Source organism: Falco peregrinus, chromosome 6 (genome assembly GCF_023634155.1).
Source record: "Falco peregrinus isolate bFalPer1 chromosome 6, bFalPer1.pri, whole genome shotgun sequence".
NCBI lineage: Eukaryota > Metazoa > Chordata > Aves > Falconiformes > Falconidae > Falco > Falco peregrinus.
In genome coordinates this window covers 44,276,183-44,293,760 of record NC_073726.1, presented here as the reverse complement: position 1 = coordinate 44,293,760, position 17,578 = coordinate 44,276,183, and the positions used below count along the sequence as shown (strand labels likewise).

Sequence of the window (17,578 nt, the reverse complement as noted above, 5' to 3'; positions counted from 1 at the left end):
TTTATCAGAGGCTCCTGTTTGGTTGAGTGCCTGGGAACTTGCTCCCCAGGAGGCATGGGGCACAGACTCTGCCTTGTAGCGCAGCCCGCCATAGCTCTCCACTTTCTAAGAGCAGGAGTGTCCATCTATCTGGACCCCAACCAGGCCATTTTGCAGACAAATATACACACCAGAAAACTGTGGTGAGGGAAACTCCATGTGTGGCTGGTTTTAGGTAAGGGTGGCAATCACTCCCTTGAAGTCTCACTTGTCCTTTTCAGGTCAAGGTGTGTAAATGAGTGACCTCAGCTGCCCCTTGAGCCAGGCTTACTTTGAAGCCACTGCTACTCCTGTGTTGATCATGTCACTGTGCCCTACTGTCAAATTGTTGAAAAGACATAGGATGACCCTATCATAAAAGCTCTAATGTGAGCCCCATGGTAGTAAGCCCTCTACAGAGGTTAAAAAAGGGAGATCTTGCTCTATTCTTTGTATGTAATAGAAAGAAGTGAATAGAGGAAAGGAGGTAAGACAAGGCAAAAATAAAATAGACATAATTTATATAGTATAACGAAAAGAAGTAAACTGTGCTGAACTGTGGCTTTTTCTCCAGACAGGTCTTCCCCCCTGCATTATTAGATCCTGCACAGGAATGATAAAACCAAATAATCCTGTCAGCATTTTCTCATAGGAAACCATTCCAGTATGTTCTAAGGCATCAGCTTAGTAGCGTACACATTCTCCACTGAGGATTATAACTTCCTGTTGAAAAGGGAATTAACTCTCTCTAATTGTTTTTTCCATGCCTAATTATTACATTCTGTGTGTCTGTGACCCATTAAAAATAATAGCCATGGAGAGGAAGCTGCTATATATGCATGACAGAATGTATATAGACACTCACATGCATGTACACACACACACATATGTGCACATAGTTCAGACACTCACATGTGTAAAGACATACCATTCTTTTATGGTATATATAATACAATGGAATCCCAATACTGCCAATACAAAAAACAGTGTTTTGCAAATTTTATTCATTTACCTTTTAAATTTGAACCAGAGAGACTGTGGGAATTTATTGGTACCACTTACATTGCAATCCTCAATGAGGTACTTAATGTTTTCCAAAATTAGCACTAACACCTGCAGTTTGGAATCTTAATTCCTGCTCTGTGAAGAAAAATCACTGAATTAAAAGCAGTGTTATTGTCATTATTTAGGAATTCATTTCACAAGATAATGTATGGAAAATACAGTGCAAAAGGGAGCAGGGTGAGGTGCAAAGCAGCAGCATTCCCTATGGCACTATTCTGTCCTACTTCTGTTGTCAGTATGGCCCATCAGGATGTATTCCCTGTATTTGCATTCTCTGTATGTAGCTCCCCACTGACTACCTACCTGGCTTTGGCTAATTGTAACATTAGCAGAACAGAGGGCCTTACATTGTGTATGGCAGCTGAGGTTTACTTAAAAATATTTTTTAACCAGTGACTCAATTCTGAGTGGGCTTCACGATGAGTGGGCTCAGTCAGGAAAGCAGAGGGTGTCACTGTCTCTGAAAAGATCACCTTATCATCCTGCGACTCTTGGAATAACAACAAGCCTGGGCAGAGGCAGAATGACTGGTGAGCTGGGTGGTTTAATTCCTCTTTCTAAACCAGAAATATGAGTCACTAATACAGCAGGAGCTTTTCCTTCTTTGCAATGATACCACCATAATTTTGAGTGACAAGTGGAAACGATAATACTGCTACAAATCTCTCTGGGTTATTTAATGACACTAATCAGAAAATAGCGTTCAATAGCTGTAGTACTCGTCATCTTTTACCCTGGGAGCAACTGTCATTACCTATTGTTAGCAGAAAACCTATACAAAGAGGGTCGTGCTCAGGATGATCTTGCTTCTGGCAGTCCCAGAGCAGTGTGCTGGGCACATCCCACCCCTCTCACCTCTCCCCTTAGTGTACCACTAAACACCCAGCTTCACTGAACAGAAATACTTCTTAGCACTAAGTGTTATCAAAGGGCCAGATGCTCTGCAGCCGCTTTGTGGATGGGTCTGTTCCCAGGCACTGGACCCGCACACAGGCTGCTGTTTTCCTTGCGTTGCCCACACAACAGCAGGAGGCAATGACAACCAGTGAAATGTAACAATATAAAGCAAGCAGACACGGCATCACTAGAAATTCTACATCACACAAGGCAATATGTCTACATTTGTACTCTGCACAGTTTTGGACAGAGGAAACATCCTATGTGATTAGCATTTTATATATGAGTAAAAGCATATTTAACAAATGAAACATTTAATAGGTTCATGAAAAAGCATGGGAATTTGCTGTGAGCCAGACTGAAATAATCTTTATGATTCTTTTTATATATGCTGTTCTCTAGGTACAGTTCAAGATTTATCTCCATTTTGATTTTAAATCCTTAATTTTAAGGGAGGCAAGTAACCACCCTAGAGAAAAAAAAAAGAAAATCCCAGCTGCTGTTTTGAGCTATATGCCTTCAACACGGCTACTTGCTTCCTTACAAAAAACTTTACGGAATGTAGCTGAGTTTGTAATTTGATACCAGCTTTTTTTAAGATGAACTTTTCATGCAAAATTCCAATAAAACTGATAAAATAATTTGAAGATATTTATATTTTCTTGCAAAGCTTCCGAGTCAGAGAAAAAGTGGGTTTAGGAAAAATACCTTGGTAGTTTGAGACTCTCCAGCATCTAGGGCCAATTCAAGGGACAATGACTATCTCATTTTGGAGGTTTATGGTCAACTCAAAATTTGTTACTTAAGCTTTGGGATGGCTCTAAAACCCAGACAGGAGAGTAAGTTTGACAAGTGCACAAAAACTGTATTCCTGATTCAAACACAAACAAAACCATATATTCAGACCTTGTGCAGTAAAACTGGATTCTCAGGGGTATTCACATGGCTACCTTCCTCTCTAGGCATCCAGATTCACTTCTGCTGTCATGGAGGTTTTCAAGAATATTGTCCTGCTGTTACCATGTCATACACAGCGAGGCCTATGTTTTCATCATGCATCATGCAGAAAACTGCTGAAATGATAACACTGCTTAATAAATTACCTGAAGATCCAGTGCAATGCAAAGCAGGAAGGCCTTTAAGTAAGACAGAATACCTGGATGCCATCAGTAGGACTTACCCTACCGTTTCAGAACACTTTAAGCAGTAAGTTATTAGACATTACTGGGTCTCCCTCTCTCCTTTTGCACTATTGAGAGGAAAATTTGGCTTAAGTATCTAGTTCCAATAGAGGATATGAATAGAAAAGATAATTGGTATGACTCGTCTGGCAGATGTCCACTTCTACACTATTGTCTGCAGACTCATGATATCCTAGCTGTCTGTACACGTGGATGCATTCTAGACTACAATAAAACCTGTGGTTAGCTTTCCGTGTGAAATATTTTTCTTTTTTCTTTCCCCTCTAGCACAAAAATCAGGTATTTTTCTGTTTGCCGAAGCAAACTTCTTAATCAGTCTGGCATGCTGCCTGGTTGAGACTGTTCGGAAGGTGCGGGACAACCATGGGTCTGACAGATCACTTCATGGCTGTGGCCTGAGGATTAATCATGCAGAGTGGTCATTTGGTGAGACAGGGAAGCTTTTCACACTTGATGGATCTGGGCCAGGCTGAAGGAAGCAAAAGCTGAGGGGGAACCAGATATGATTGATTTAGAATCCCACGTTACAGTTAGGAGATTATGATGCTAGTGACAAATTCCTTGTGCATTTGCCAGCATTTCTGCATCAGGACAAAGAGCAGTGAATGGCAAGTTACCACTGTTTTATAGACAAGGTCTCTGATCTTCCTTATGAGGAAGGAAATTTTCATAAGTCTATTTGGCACTTGTACCAGTGCTACAGCACAGGGATAGATCAGCAAAGAAACCATACCTGCACGTAAGTACCTGCTCTCCTGTACATGGATCGGTTAGCCCAGAGTATTACCTGGCCCTGGCTAAGCAGTTGCAAAGCCAGATGTCAATGGAGGTTTGTGATGCTTGCCTGGCATGAAGGGACATCTAACAGCAGAGAACTGAGAATATTCAGCTCTGCCTTTGGCACTTGGGGAGTGATGGCAGAATGCACACTCAGAGAGATGCGAGGACACTGTCCCACAATCACCTGGAAGCCCACAGAGCAGAACCAGTATGTTTGACTATGTGGCACCCTACATGGTGTCTGTGGAGCTGTAGGTTGCTGCATGAAGCAAAGTTGAAGAGGAGACCAATAGAGTGTTCATCATACATACCCATTAAAAAAAGCTACAGAGGCAATATGGGAGCAGGAAAGAGGGATCAGGAAAATAAGGTATGTTGAACATTTAGATATACGCCAATTGTCACAGATAATCACCTGCAAGCTCCTACACTATTTTGCAGATCATGTCTCACCACCATCAAGAGCTGAGCCTGTGCTGCCTTTCACTGCTCAGAGCCCTGCCTTTGGTATTACCTCTACCAATCACGTAAATAATCTTCCTAATGCATTTACAGCCTATCTATGCTCATCATCACTATAAGTACATACTCCTGATGTTCCTGGTTTGCCTCTCCTTCCATTTCTCATGTCTAAATCTAGCCTTTTAATTCCGTCTACTAAATCTTCCTGCTGCCATACCGAGCACCTAGAGCAGTGTTTGGCTTTTGACACATTTCTTTCCTCAGAGGGCTTCTCCTCTGAAGCAAAGTCTATTACCCCTGACAAAAGCCATAGTCCATAATTTCACACTGAATGGCGATATAACAGCATATCCCCTCCCTGACCAGCTCCCACATCAGGGCTTTTCTCAAAAACAGCAAAAAGTATGGTGGGCAGGAAACCTGAGCCTGGTTCCCTTTAATCTAAGCCTTCTGCAAGTCACAGTACTCCACAATATAGTGAGGGAAAGCTAGTTTTCAAAACTTTCTGTATTCACCTCTTTCTGCAAACAGCATACCAGATGAATAACAGATGAGGTGGGAACATATCCAATAGCTGAACAGTCTAATAAGTAAATAAGAAGGCACATGCTTGCAAACATCTCTCTGTCACTGCAAACAAATCCTACTTGCAGAAGGTCAGCTCCCCCTCATGCCTAAACACGGTACCTTTCTCTGTAGCAGTGTAGGACTCTGCTCATCAACCTGACCAGCTTTCTTATGTCAGCACCAGGTGTCTCCCTGGGGATCCTGGGTGGTGAAGTTAGGCAGAGAACTTCACCCAGGAGTAAGTCACCTAAATACCTTTTAAGGATCTATTCTTAAAGAACTACATCACGCTTGGCTGCAGGCAAAGGAATTACACTTGAAACCTTGATTTCAGAGAAAACTAAGACATTTTCATGTAAATCAGCATATAATTGTTCCAACAGATATTGTATTTGGGGAACAAAAGTGACAGGCATACGTGAGCAGCTGTCACACACTCTTATGTTCAACCCCCCTTCCCCATGCCCTTTCCCCAAAGACTTCACTAACCACTATGCACTGTCAGAGCTGTCTGAAAATACATCTCCTGAATATAACAAGCAGACATATGACAAATCAGCCTCAGTGGAGGTTATTTTCTTTGTTGCTGCTTTTATTTGTGAAAATTCTCAGCTTTTAAACTCTGTACAGACTTTGTGACCTGGAGGCAGAGGAGAGATGGTAATGGAGTAGGTCAGCTCTTCTGTTTGTTGCTTTTAAGGAAAAGTTCTAGTGCTTATTGAACGGATGAATTCTGGTTGCCTATGGATTTTCATCTTGTGGTTGATTGCAAACTCTGATTAAAGCTTCTCCCAGGGAAGGGGCACTTACAAGAGCCCTCTCCAGGGTGGGTCCTCTAATATATGAGCTCACACTTCAGCCTTTCCTTCAGTCAGGGCACTTCAACAGTCTCCAGTCTGTCTGGCTGGCTATTTCCACAGGATTTATAAGAATATCATTATCTTCTGGTTCATTTAATTCATCTTTCATTCATCCAACAAATTCAAAAGTTATTGCTGGCAAACAGAAAAGCACAGCGTGATTACATGAGACTGGGCTAAAAACCACCACAGGCCTTCCCTCCTTCCCTCTCTCTCATGCACTCGTGCACACACACACGCGCGCACACACACAAAGAAGGAACAAAATGTGTAAAAATGCTGTAACATACACAAGGAAAGAAATTAAACCTAACAGGGCAGGCGCTCCCCCACCTGTACGCTCACCCCTGAACTGCAATGATTTCTGAAGATTTCCTACCAACCTGCAGGCTGGTGGGAATTGCTTCTGCTGCTGCTTCCCACCTGGTGACTGCCTCCCTGCTGTCCCTGAGTGAGGGAAGCATCTCCACTGCAAACAAGACATCCACTACAACCATGGCTGGGGCAAGCTCAGCTGCCACCAACAGCAGCCAGCCCTTAAGGCCAGACCCGCAAAGCTGAAGGATCTTCCTATCAGGAAAAATAACACTGTGACCTGGGAAAAGATAAAGAGGACCCCAGAAAGATTCACTTTACCTTCCCTTGTTTCTTTCTGGTCCGCGTCATCGTAGCTTTGTGCGGAGCCAGAAATGGAATTCATCTTTTTAAACTAAATGTCTTCATTTCTCACCATAAAAACAGGTCAAGCACAAATCTAAAAGATGTTCCTTCAACACATTTTCTGCCATAAATCTAGCTGGTGTTCCACTGTTTGTTGCTGCAGTGTCTACTAATCTATTCAATCTCTTTATCACAAGGAATTTTGTTACAGTCCCATTAGTAATTACTCACAAGTTTTAGAGTGCTGTCTCCATCCAGTGGTGAAACGTTAAAATGCTGTTTTCCTGCAGTTTCAGTTTTTCAGACTTTCTGCAAAGCATCAAATTCATTAAGTCCTGATTTTAAATTGCACAATTAGTAACTGGATAACTACATTGAAACACCCTATATGAGACCTAAAAACGCCCATTCCATCTGTAACAAATATGTGGTATTTTTAATCTAAAAATCTCCTCAGAAAATGCTGTGTGTTTTAATTCTTATCCCCCTTCTCTCTTCATCTTTCCCTTTGAAAGCTGATACTCTTCTGCCGATGTAACTGTGTCTGGAGACACGAAAGAAGAGTCTCACCCACCTCCCTCTCCCTTTCCTCCTCCAGTTTAATCCAGCTGCATCAATAACCTCCTCTTTGCTAATGTAAGAGAAGAGCGCTTCTGGCACTTCACATTTTTCAGACCTGGCAGCAGCAGAATGCCACTACAGAGAGTGTGGGGTTAGACAAAGTAATGCGGCTTCACCAGCAAAGGCTCAGTAATTAGTTAAGCTCCTGGTTCATTACCTTTCTTATGCGGTGTTGATTTTAGCCACCATGGACAGAAAAGAACAAAATGCAGGCAGAGTTGGCTATCAGTACCCGAAGGCATGCCAGATTTATTCCTCACTGTAGCAGTGCTTTCAGAGTCTTTCAGAGACAGGATGCCCTAGCTTGACTCTTACCTTGCCCTCCAGGAATATGTTCTTGTTTCCCCTTCTCTGTTTTTGGCGTGGCCTCAGCAATCATTTGTTCCCAGGTTCTCCTCACAAAGAAGAGAAAAAATGATGTCATCTCAGTAGGGCAAGGTGTGAAAGGTTAATTCAGATGATAAATGGTCTGTGCCAGGCTCTCAGCAATGTTACATTGACCTGCTTTTTGTTTTGTTTTGTTTTCCCTAATTGCTTTCAAGTATGCCAAGGTCTGGCTGATCTCCAGAAATCAGGAGCAGAAAAACAGGACAACCCCATTTCTAACCCACCTCCTTGGACTACACTCAAGGCAGCGCTGGCACAGTTCAGGCTGGGGGTCTTTATATTCTGAGCGTGCTGCTGAAGCCTGTGCAGATGCACTGTATGTTCTCTCTGTGTGTGAAGCTGCAGTGAGGGATTGGGAAGAAATCAATTTTTTCAGTGTTACCTTTCAGCATTTTAAATCCATGTATGGTCCATTCTCTTTTGAAAGTATTGCAGCTCTGAAGTTGATAAAAAAGAGTTGGCAGTAAAGCTGTGCCTGAGATGTTTGAAGAGTTTGCTGCTGAATGCTCTGTTGCTAATTCCATCGGCTGCCAGGTCATACCCTTGATTCCATAAAGTTTTGAAGTTAGTCTTGCCAGGAAGTTCAGGAGTGTTTGGACCAGCTCCTTGTTTTGGATCGCTTCCTAGTTACAAACCTTAGCAAACAATTCAATGCATTCAAATGGTCCTTCTAAACCAAACAGGCCTGGCAAGCTACCAGGAGCACACAAAGTTATGTGTGAAAATACACTGAGAATCTAGGTTTAATCTCTCATTAGTCCGGAGTGCAAATCCGGAAGTACTGAGGATAATTCTCCTTCCATTGTTGAAGTGCTAAGGAAAGCTATTAATTTTTATAGAAGGAAATTACCTCCCTTAGGAAAAGCATTAGTTTATAATAAAACTACGAATTAAACAATCTGTCTTTTCATCTCACACAGAATTATTTAAAAGAGATAATTCAGATTTTCTCCAAGTCTCTGAGACTTTTTCCTATCTCTTCCTAGCCAGCTCTACACCCACATACACCACCTACCATGCTCAGGCTCCATTGTCAAGGAAAGCATTCAGGCTGGACTTGGCTGGTTTTGCTGGCTCTTTGAAGAAGATGCTGAAGGACATCTTCATACCTTAAACAGCCAGATGAGGGCACCTGAGAGCGGTCTCCTCTGCTAAGGAGACGTTCTGCAAGTCCAGCAACTTGGTCCCAGTGCTAAGGGACCAAACCTGCCCTGAGACAGGGCCTCCTGCCCCCACTGCTGTTTAGGTGGATCCCACATGAACTGTGCTGCCTCAAAAGCATGCTTCTTTTTCCACTAAAAGACAGTCAGAAAGGAGACAAAATTACTATCCTTACCATTCAAAGACAGAAGTATGGTGCCAAGGAGGTGGTTTAACTATTAACCTGAGAGCTACCAGCAAGTGCAGGCAGAACACAGGCTCCTTCCTTCCTGGACAGTTTGTATTCAGTGGGGATGTGATGTCAGGCTGTAGCCCCTCCTCATCTCATTTACTGCTACCCTCATCTCCATTTTACATCTTCTTTAACCGATATATTTTCCTAAAACCTTGCTGTTAAGAGGTACTTGTAATCACCTACCTGTCTTTCCAGACAATTACAGTGTTACAAAGATACACACTCCTGTTGAGGAGACAGGAACTGACTATGATATTCAGCTAATTTATCAGTTCCCAGCCTTGCTCCCTGTGACTCACAAATTTTCTGGCCCCATCAGCCTGCAATGACCTGAGAGTTCTCCACCATACTTTACATGGAAGTAACTCCGACCAATTTACAATGCCCCTGAGAAAAGGCCCTGAACTGCCCAAACTCTCATATAAGTCATTCATTGCATTTAAATCCTCTGGCACATGGAATTGAATAATCATGTACCCCTTGCCCAAGGAAAGAAAAACTAGATCATAGCAGTCTTTTGATGAAAAGCTTCCACTGTCTGTTAAACTAAACCAAGTCAAGGCAGCCACCACTCATTTCTTCGCTGTGACTGAAGAGTTTCTGAACACCCACCCCTATGACCAACCTTGCAGGGCTTTTCTTAAATCCTACCAGTCTTGTTCTGAGTAACCAGAAGAACTGGCAGTGACCACAAACAACTGGATCCTTGCCTAGTTTGTTTCTCAGTCATCCCTCTTGCTCAATCACGCAAATAGCTCCAGGCTCAAGGACAAGTAGAGTTGAAAAGGTTACTTACCTACACCCAGCACGCAGAGACTGTTTACTCAAACTCTTTCCAGCCACCTTCCTAATCCCTACTAGGGAACCCCTCCAAGAGCCAGTGTTGATTATTTTCCTCCCATAGTCCACATGATGACAGGTTGAGTCTTTTTAAAAGGCGGTAAAGAGCAAGCAATAGCAATGCCAAATGAACTTCCAAAGAGTCTCTTCCTTAGAGCCAAGAATCTCTCCCTTGGAGCTGACTGCATATCTAAAGCAAAGTTTGCTGTCTGTTTTCCAGGTCTTTACTGTGTCACTGTGCTGTTCTGTCTGAGTAAAAACATTCTAAGCCCTTCCAGTATATCATTAGCTACAGGGCTGGTAAACATTGACTCCCCTTCTGTGCCTAGAGGATTAACTTCTTACAACTGCAGCTTGTGATAAATAACTGAACCTTGAGGGGGGAAAAAAAAATCTATTGTCAGAAATCCTTCCTGACACAGCATTATTGCACTGGGAGCTGGGATTTCTCCACCTCTGTTCCACCATTCTTAGGTTAGGACATATCTGTGACTCTGGGAACTCAGTTCACTCTTGCTTTGCTGCTCTCAAAACAAACACTAATTCTGGATGGCAAGGAGGACAGGACACCCTTTGATATGACTGTGCTCCCCGTATCTCACAGCTATGTATGGCTGTATCTGTGCTTACAGTTCGGTGTCACAGAGGTACAGACTCGGGAGAGCACACTGTTGCACAGTAACAGCAGCACAAGATACTCTGAGTGTGTATCCATGTTTGTGTATGAGTTCGTGTAAGAGCAAGAAAAAAAGAGGGGACAATCTCAGGTGTCCCTGAGCAATCAGTCCCCAGTCTTTATAAAACTAACCAAGTAGAAGAGAAGATCATTTACAAAAGTAGATCGGAACCCAAGGTATCTTTTCTGAGAAGCATTTTTATCCATGTGTTTGGCTTTTCAGGGAGAATACAATATGCATGTAATTCTAAGAGATACACACGGTAAAGACTTCTGAAAATATCTTACTACTTACTAACTGAGGAAGCTGCAGTCCATCCTAACTGCTGGCCTCTCCAAACTAGCTGAACTTGTTCTACGTAAGTAATAGTCCACTGACCAAACCTTCTCCATGACAGTCTGACTTCACAAGCTAGGACCTGGGTGTCAAATCGGCGCATGATATGTAACAAATCTCTGTTCTGGATTTTCTATACTCCTGCATATATATTTTCATAGCAAACTGTAAAAAAAAGATGTGGAATGCAAATAAGACTCAATTTCTTATACTGTTCCTTTAAATATATCTGCCTTTCTTTTCTCTTGATCTAATTACTTAATTCTCTCTTTAATTCTGATCTGTATAATTCAGATTGTATCACTTCCAGTTATCCATTTATTTTACAATCTAGCTCTCAGAAGAGCAGGCACAGTAGTCTAGCTTGTAAGAAATTACTAACATGGGCGAACAAGAGAACAACTGAAGTTCTTTGTTCTAATAAAGAACATTAACAACATTAATGAATAACACTAAGCATGCAGTCAGAATTTGTCCTGAAAAACCACAGTACAGAAAAAATCAGGAGTAACAGGAGACAGAACTGTATCTGCACAGAGAACATTACACCGAGCTGAGCAGGAATGCACCAGCAAGACCACACTTGCTAGAAGACATACCAACCAGCTAGAGGGCGATCACAAAAAGCAACAGAATGATTAACAAACTTAAATATAGTATGGGATTGTAAGAGTCTTAAAACATCAGAATGTCTGCACTATCTCAAATCTAATACTCTTGTCTCCAGCCGTTCCCGTACATGAACACCTAGGAAGATTAGCACAGGGTAAGCACATCTGGTGGTTTTCCCTTCTGCTCCCCCCACAGCTCCAAATATTTTCTGCTCAGGGAATTCCTGAGCTTGAAGAGATTTATCTGTTTATTAAACCCCAACAGAAAACTCTTCCAAGATTTGTTCCGTTTCACCTTGAATCTATCTCATAGTCTTGTCAGCACCCTATTTTTTTGCACATTCTATAAGTCTACCATCTCTTGCATGACAAACTGCTTATTTTCCTGGAACTGAATGGTCCTTGTAGCCCAAAAGACAGTGAACAGTCAACCCCTACCCATTATCTCATTACTACTGACGACTGCAGGTGTCTGCATACCCCCTGCCACTTCTCAAGGCTGAAGAATGCTAATCTGCTCTAGTGAATCCTCCTGTGCAATCCCTTCCATCTCATTATCCTTGCTGTCATTTTCCAAATCCCTTCCAGTTCTAATACGGTGTCTTGAAAGTAAGGGGGTCAGAGCTGCCCACAGTAGTCAAGGGACAGGTAAACCATGGATTTATAAGGTGGCGTAACAATGTTCTCTTTGTTGTTTACTCCTTCCTAAAATGTGGTTTGCTTTGGTTATTGCCCCTAAGCACAGAGCTGATGTTTTCCTGGACCTGTTCCCTACAGCTACAAGGTCTTGTCAATGGTAACGGTCACATCTAGGCCTAATATTTTTCATTTTACCCCTTGACCATCACTTCACATTCACCTGCTTTGAATTCCATTTGCCACTAATTGTTCAATCATCCAAGCTGCTCAAAAGTTTCTCAAAAACACTCATAAGTAGTGAAGCATCAGAATTACTTGCCATATAATAAATACAAGATAAATCTGACGCAGTATCACTAATGTTTTGCTTCAGTGTGTTATGAAAGCCACACTTGAGAACCCTGCACAGGAAAATACCTCAAATAATTTTTCCACAATTGTATCTGCCTTAAATGGCAAATCTTGTTCTTTTCTTCTTTCAAGTTTTTAGTATTGGTTTATGTCCACTTCCACTTCATACAGCTCTACAGCTCAGTTGAGCAGCTATGAAGGTTTTGTTCCCTAGGACAGCACTATTCCACAGGAAGTTACAATAGTCACTGATACTGCTAAATTACTTCTACAAGAAATAATTGTGAAGATATCACTCTTATAGCTGTTCTTTCATATTTTTACTGCAACAAAATTTTGAGGACTATTTTTTTCCCCTTTTACAACAGTTCTTTGTAACGGTTCCGGCAAGAAGAAACATAATGTCTACAGAAAGAACAGCATGTCAATTGATTTCTGAAAACAAAAACAAACAAAAAAACCCAAACCAAAACAACCATCTTTCTGAGGCAAAATAATCTCCCAGGCAGCATTTTGGGTACATGTTTGCTTGCTGTTTTTTGAGATTTGAAATGGAGTAAAACCTTCAAGCATGTTCAGAGGAAACAAGTCTCTATTTCTAAAATATGTTAGGTGATGAATACATTTTCTGAGCCTAATTTGTATATTTATTTGCCTTGAAAAGAATTGTATGGCTTACAAAAACGCACTAAAGGATGGCTTGTTGTTTATTTCATAGAGTACGTTTCTGTGGTCCTTAGGCTTTATGGACAGCAAATAAACAGATTTATGATATTGTTACAATAGACTGTGGTTCTCATGAGGTGTGACAGCTGTTATTTTATAGTACTTAAGTCAGTGTGAAGTGACAGTCAGCCAGCTACTGGAAATGGCACATACAGGCATAAATGATGTATATCCACATGATTCCTGCAGCATGTAAATGCAATAATGCAGCCATATTCCCTCTCTCAAATGCACTCCCCTTGGCACATCACGACCAATTACTGGGCAGCTGTGATGCTCTGTGCCAAACAGCCCACTCTCCACACCTACTCGTTATTTATGGCACAATCCACCCTTTTTCAAACATATCGTCTTGTTGAATTTGCATTTTTTTCATCAGCATCCTTTTTAATCCACAGATGTGAAAATAACCACGTTTATCTTCTTCATTAAAGATTCACATGTGAAAAAATACACTACTATCAACATAAAACAGAGGTAGTTCCTGATCCACCTTCATCACAACAGAAGAAAGATGTTTTGATAGAAGTTCTGCATACACAGAACATGTTTTGTAACAGCCAAAACCATTACCTGATGCAGCATGTTAATTTGACACTGATTCAGGAGGCAGGAACTGACCGAGTAGAGTCAAAATAACTTCATTATAAGGGTACAATATCAGAAGCCAAGAAACCTGGCCTCTCTTCATGGCTCTATCTCAGATTATTTATGTAACCATGGGTAAATCAGGTCAGGGTTCAAACACATCTAATAAGTTACTGTGGGCCTAAGCAGCAATAACTCACAGTTAACTACTTGCATTCTCATAGCCAGTGAAGGACACGTAAGTTGATCCAAATACCTTGGACGTGGGCAGACATAAAACAGGACTTAGAAAAAGTTAATAAAACTCAGCTGACAAGGGGATAACTTCACGAAGTGCCATATGTTGCTTTTGTCAGGTGCCCATAAGCTGAAATAAATCCTTGTTTTTAAGCAAGTGTAAAACTACCTGTGAAGGTCTAAGTGCTCCAGCCACCTCCTTCCAGCATCTCTTACAGATCCTTGGTTATTTATCATGTGTTAAAAGTTGTTTCCATCAACACAGAAGAAATCTTGTAAGAGAAAACAGTTAGCCTGCTCAAGTTAGTAGTCTACAGGCTCACCAAAGTAGGCGTTTTTGTTTTGGTTTGGAGCAAGGTTGGAGATTTGTTTTTATTTTTAACCTTCAAGGTTATCATGCAACATGCTGATCAAAAGTAAATTCACTCTGCCAGGTCAATTTTTTTTTTTTTTTTAAAACATTTGTAGGTTAAATTTATATCAGCAGATTTTCAGTAAGATCTCATCTGTCAGCACCTGTCCCGCTTTATGTGAGATTGGTTATCATTTGTCCTCCCACAGACAGAATAAAAGGAGAAAACCAGTACAAAACTCCATGCTGTGTACTTCGCTAACTTAACAGGATATGGAGAAAGACAGGCTGGAGGAAATTAGATTGCTGAAAAGGATTTTACCATTTCAAAAAAAGTCGTTGGGTTGCAAAATGTTTTTTGTATGCACAGACTAAAATGAACTGACAGAGACTTGCAAAGCAAGTAGAAGTATAATAACTATAGTCATTGCCAAATGGGAAAACTAGAAGGACTGGAACAGAGTATCATCAAAAGGAGAAAAAACACAGGTGGAGAGGGGTATAAGAAGAGGAGACAATGTGTTTCTTGATTTTAATAACACTTCTACCAACAAGCCACAAGCTCTGCATTCAGCTCCTAGCAGAAGCAAGCTATGCTCCACCTACACAGGTACTTATTTCACTTATTTGTACACAAGTGATAACATCTGCATACTGATCTGGCAACACATGGAGCACTCCATCTGCCCCGCCTCCCCGCCTGTCTCCAAGTCTGAGCAACCAAGAGGTAGCGGAACCATCAACCCCAGCATGGGTTAGCTGCTTGACAGGCCAAAGACCCCTATTAAAACAACTTTCATGTCACCAATGTACATGTTAAATCACAAAGACTGAATCAAAATCATTGTTCGTATTCATTAAGGAATTTGGGCAGAACAGAGAGTAATTTTCTTCCTCAGCTGGAGCTCTGCATGCTCAGCATTACCATCGTGGCATTTCAGTGGGTTCCCCTATTCAGCCAGGTGGAGTCTGGTGAACACTGCCCCATGACAGCCATTTCAGCTCTGCTTTATAATTTGAGTTCTCTGAAGTGCCTATTGTTGCATGGCAGAAGAGAAAGGTATGTTACTCCTGCCCTGTGGGCATAATACACAAATTTTCATTAGATCACTACCCAAAATCCTGCACATTCAAGGCTAAAAAGATCTTGTAAGTGCCAGGTGCTAAAGTGAAGTGGATTAAAGTCAAGTGGGACCCTTCAGACAAGGCTCACTTCATCTTTCCTATTTCACATTTAGCATATTCACTTCCATGCCAGCAGGAGATGAAGGCAGTATCATCAACAGCTAACCATCTAAAATGTCTTCTCTCACATCTAGATAAAATTCTAGTAACACAGGGTCTAACAAGAGGGTTCAACTTAAAACTGGAAACTAGTTTCAGAAGACAGCAACACAAGTATAGCACCAGGGTCAGCTGATGTGGACTACTCAACATACTGTGCTTCTAGAGCAGGTTGACCCCATCCACACTGAAGAGTAGATGTTCTGGACTCTGAAACAACACCCTTACCTCCACACACAGATCAGGCTGTGGACACCATCCTGCAGCTCATCTATATTACAGTACATCTGCAGCATCCCTGAAGTTACTCCAGGACCCACAGCTACATGTACTGTCTGCCCCACAGTTCATGTTATTAAAACCAGCTTCCATTTCGCATCACAGGAGATCCATGTTTTGGAAACCAAGCTACAGAACGAGTGCTTATATCACCTAGATCTTCCACAATTCCTGATCTTTCTTTGGAGCCAAGCCAATTCCCCACCACCACCACACACTCCCTAGTCAGGCAGCCATACCTGGAGAACAGAGGGCCACATAAATACTTCATCTAGGTCCTGAAACAGGAACAATTATTTTCATCCTGACTACTTCCTGGAGAAGCCCCAGGGTAGAGGTTGCCATCCTCATGCAGTGAGGAGTGCTGTGAGGCATAAGGAGCTGGGTGAACCGTAACACCAAAGCAATCATTGCAAACATTATTTCATCCAGTTCCTCTGCATCCAGCCCGTAACTGTCTCTGCTTGTGCTCCTGGCTTCCAGATGTATGCTAGCCACAATTCTTCACCTTAGGACTTGGGACATTACAGCCCCACAAGATGTTCATGAAATGAGCTACTGACAGAGGTCCTCTCTACCTTAACTCAGACAGTACTGGTTTACTGATTTCCTCATTCCCCTCTGTCCACTCTGGTTTCCTTGTCAAAGTACCCCATGCAATCAAAAAAAACCTCAACACAAGATGATCCATTTCCCCAAACATTCATCAGCTCAGTCTCACTTGCACCTGCAAGTCAAAAGAGCCCGGGGCAGTATTTGCAAAGCCCAAGCATCAGACCCACACAACAGCAACACCCTATGCATCCTCAGTGGAGTAGATAGCTCTGAGGTCAGGCTTGCACTCCCACAGCTGCCAGACACTGGCATCACTGATCGAGGTTACTGCCAGCACCCCTGCCTGTGGCTGGAGAACGGGTGTCAGGCTGAGCAAAGATGGGTCAGGCACCTCATGGATACCTTTAAGAACTTCATCAGTTATTGCCACCCTTGAGAAACACACAACTCTCAACTGACTCACAACACAAGTCAAAAGAAATAAATAAAAGCCCTCCCCCCCCCCAAAAAAAAGTGAATATATATATACATAAAAATTGATACCAGGCGTACATTCATTCCTTGGACTGTCCTAGAACAACTGCTTGGAAAACATGTCCCACCATCTCCAGCTAGTGTCTCAAAGCCTTCACAGAACACTGCAGTCATCCCTACCAACTGGAACTCCTCTGTAGCACCTTTTGGTGCAACTGCAACTACAGCAGGAATGACATAAGCAGTAACGTTAGTTTCAGTGTTACCATTGTTCTTAAATTAAATGCTATTGAATCTAACGCCACTGCTCCGTAGGTAACATGCCCCACATAAAATGTTGGTTTCCACTGTGCCTGAGCTTTGGAGTACATCACTTCAAAGGCTTTTTGCATTTTGCTTGGTTTGGGGTTTTTTTAACAAACTGAAATCAAGGATGAATTATAGCCTTAACCTACAATTGATTCAGACTCATGCTAGGAGAGACTGACAAGTCAATTGATACCACAACTGCTAAGTAGCCTCTAAGCAGCTGGTCTCTGTCCAGTCCCTAAAGAAACAGGTGCCCACATACCAAAGGTAGCAGCAGGGCTGTATGAATCACTCGCTACCCAAGGGCAGACCCATCAGGCTCAACCACATCAGACACCAGCGCAAAATGATCCTCTCAACAGCATTTATTATGAGATGAGCCCCATACACAGCACAGTCAAGGTA

The 17,578-nt window shown here is 42.1% G+C and overlaps 1 long non-coding RNA gene across 2 annotated transcripts; it reads right to left on the bottom strand.

Annotated features, from left to right (window-relative positions):
• Positions 1-5,562: 5,562 nt before the first annotated feature.
• Positions 5,563-16,810, bottom strand: LOC129784822 (uncharacterized). 2 transcript variants are annotated; one of them, XR_008747944.1, is made up of 4 exons: positions 9,712-16,810; positions 7,448-8,814; positions 6,743-6,820; positions 5,563-5,986 (listed from the first exon to the last, which is right to left on the bottom strand). It is a non-coding gene; the product is annotated as an uncharacterized LOC129784822 (long non-coding RNA). The 2 variants fall into 2 exon arrangements; XR_008747943.1 differs by having other exon boundaries at positions 7,448-16,810.
• Positions 16,811-17,578: the final 768 nt, after the last annotated feature.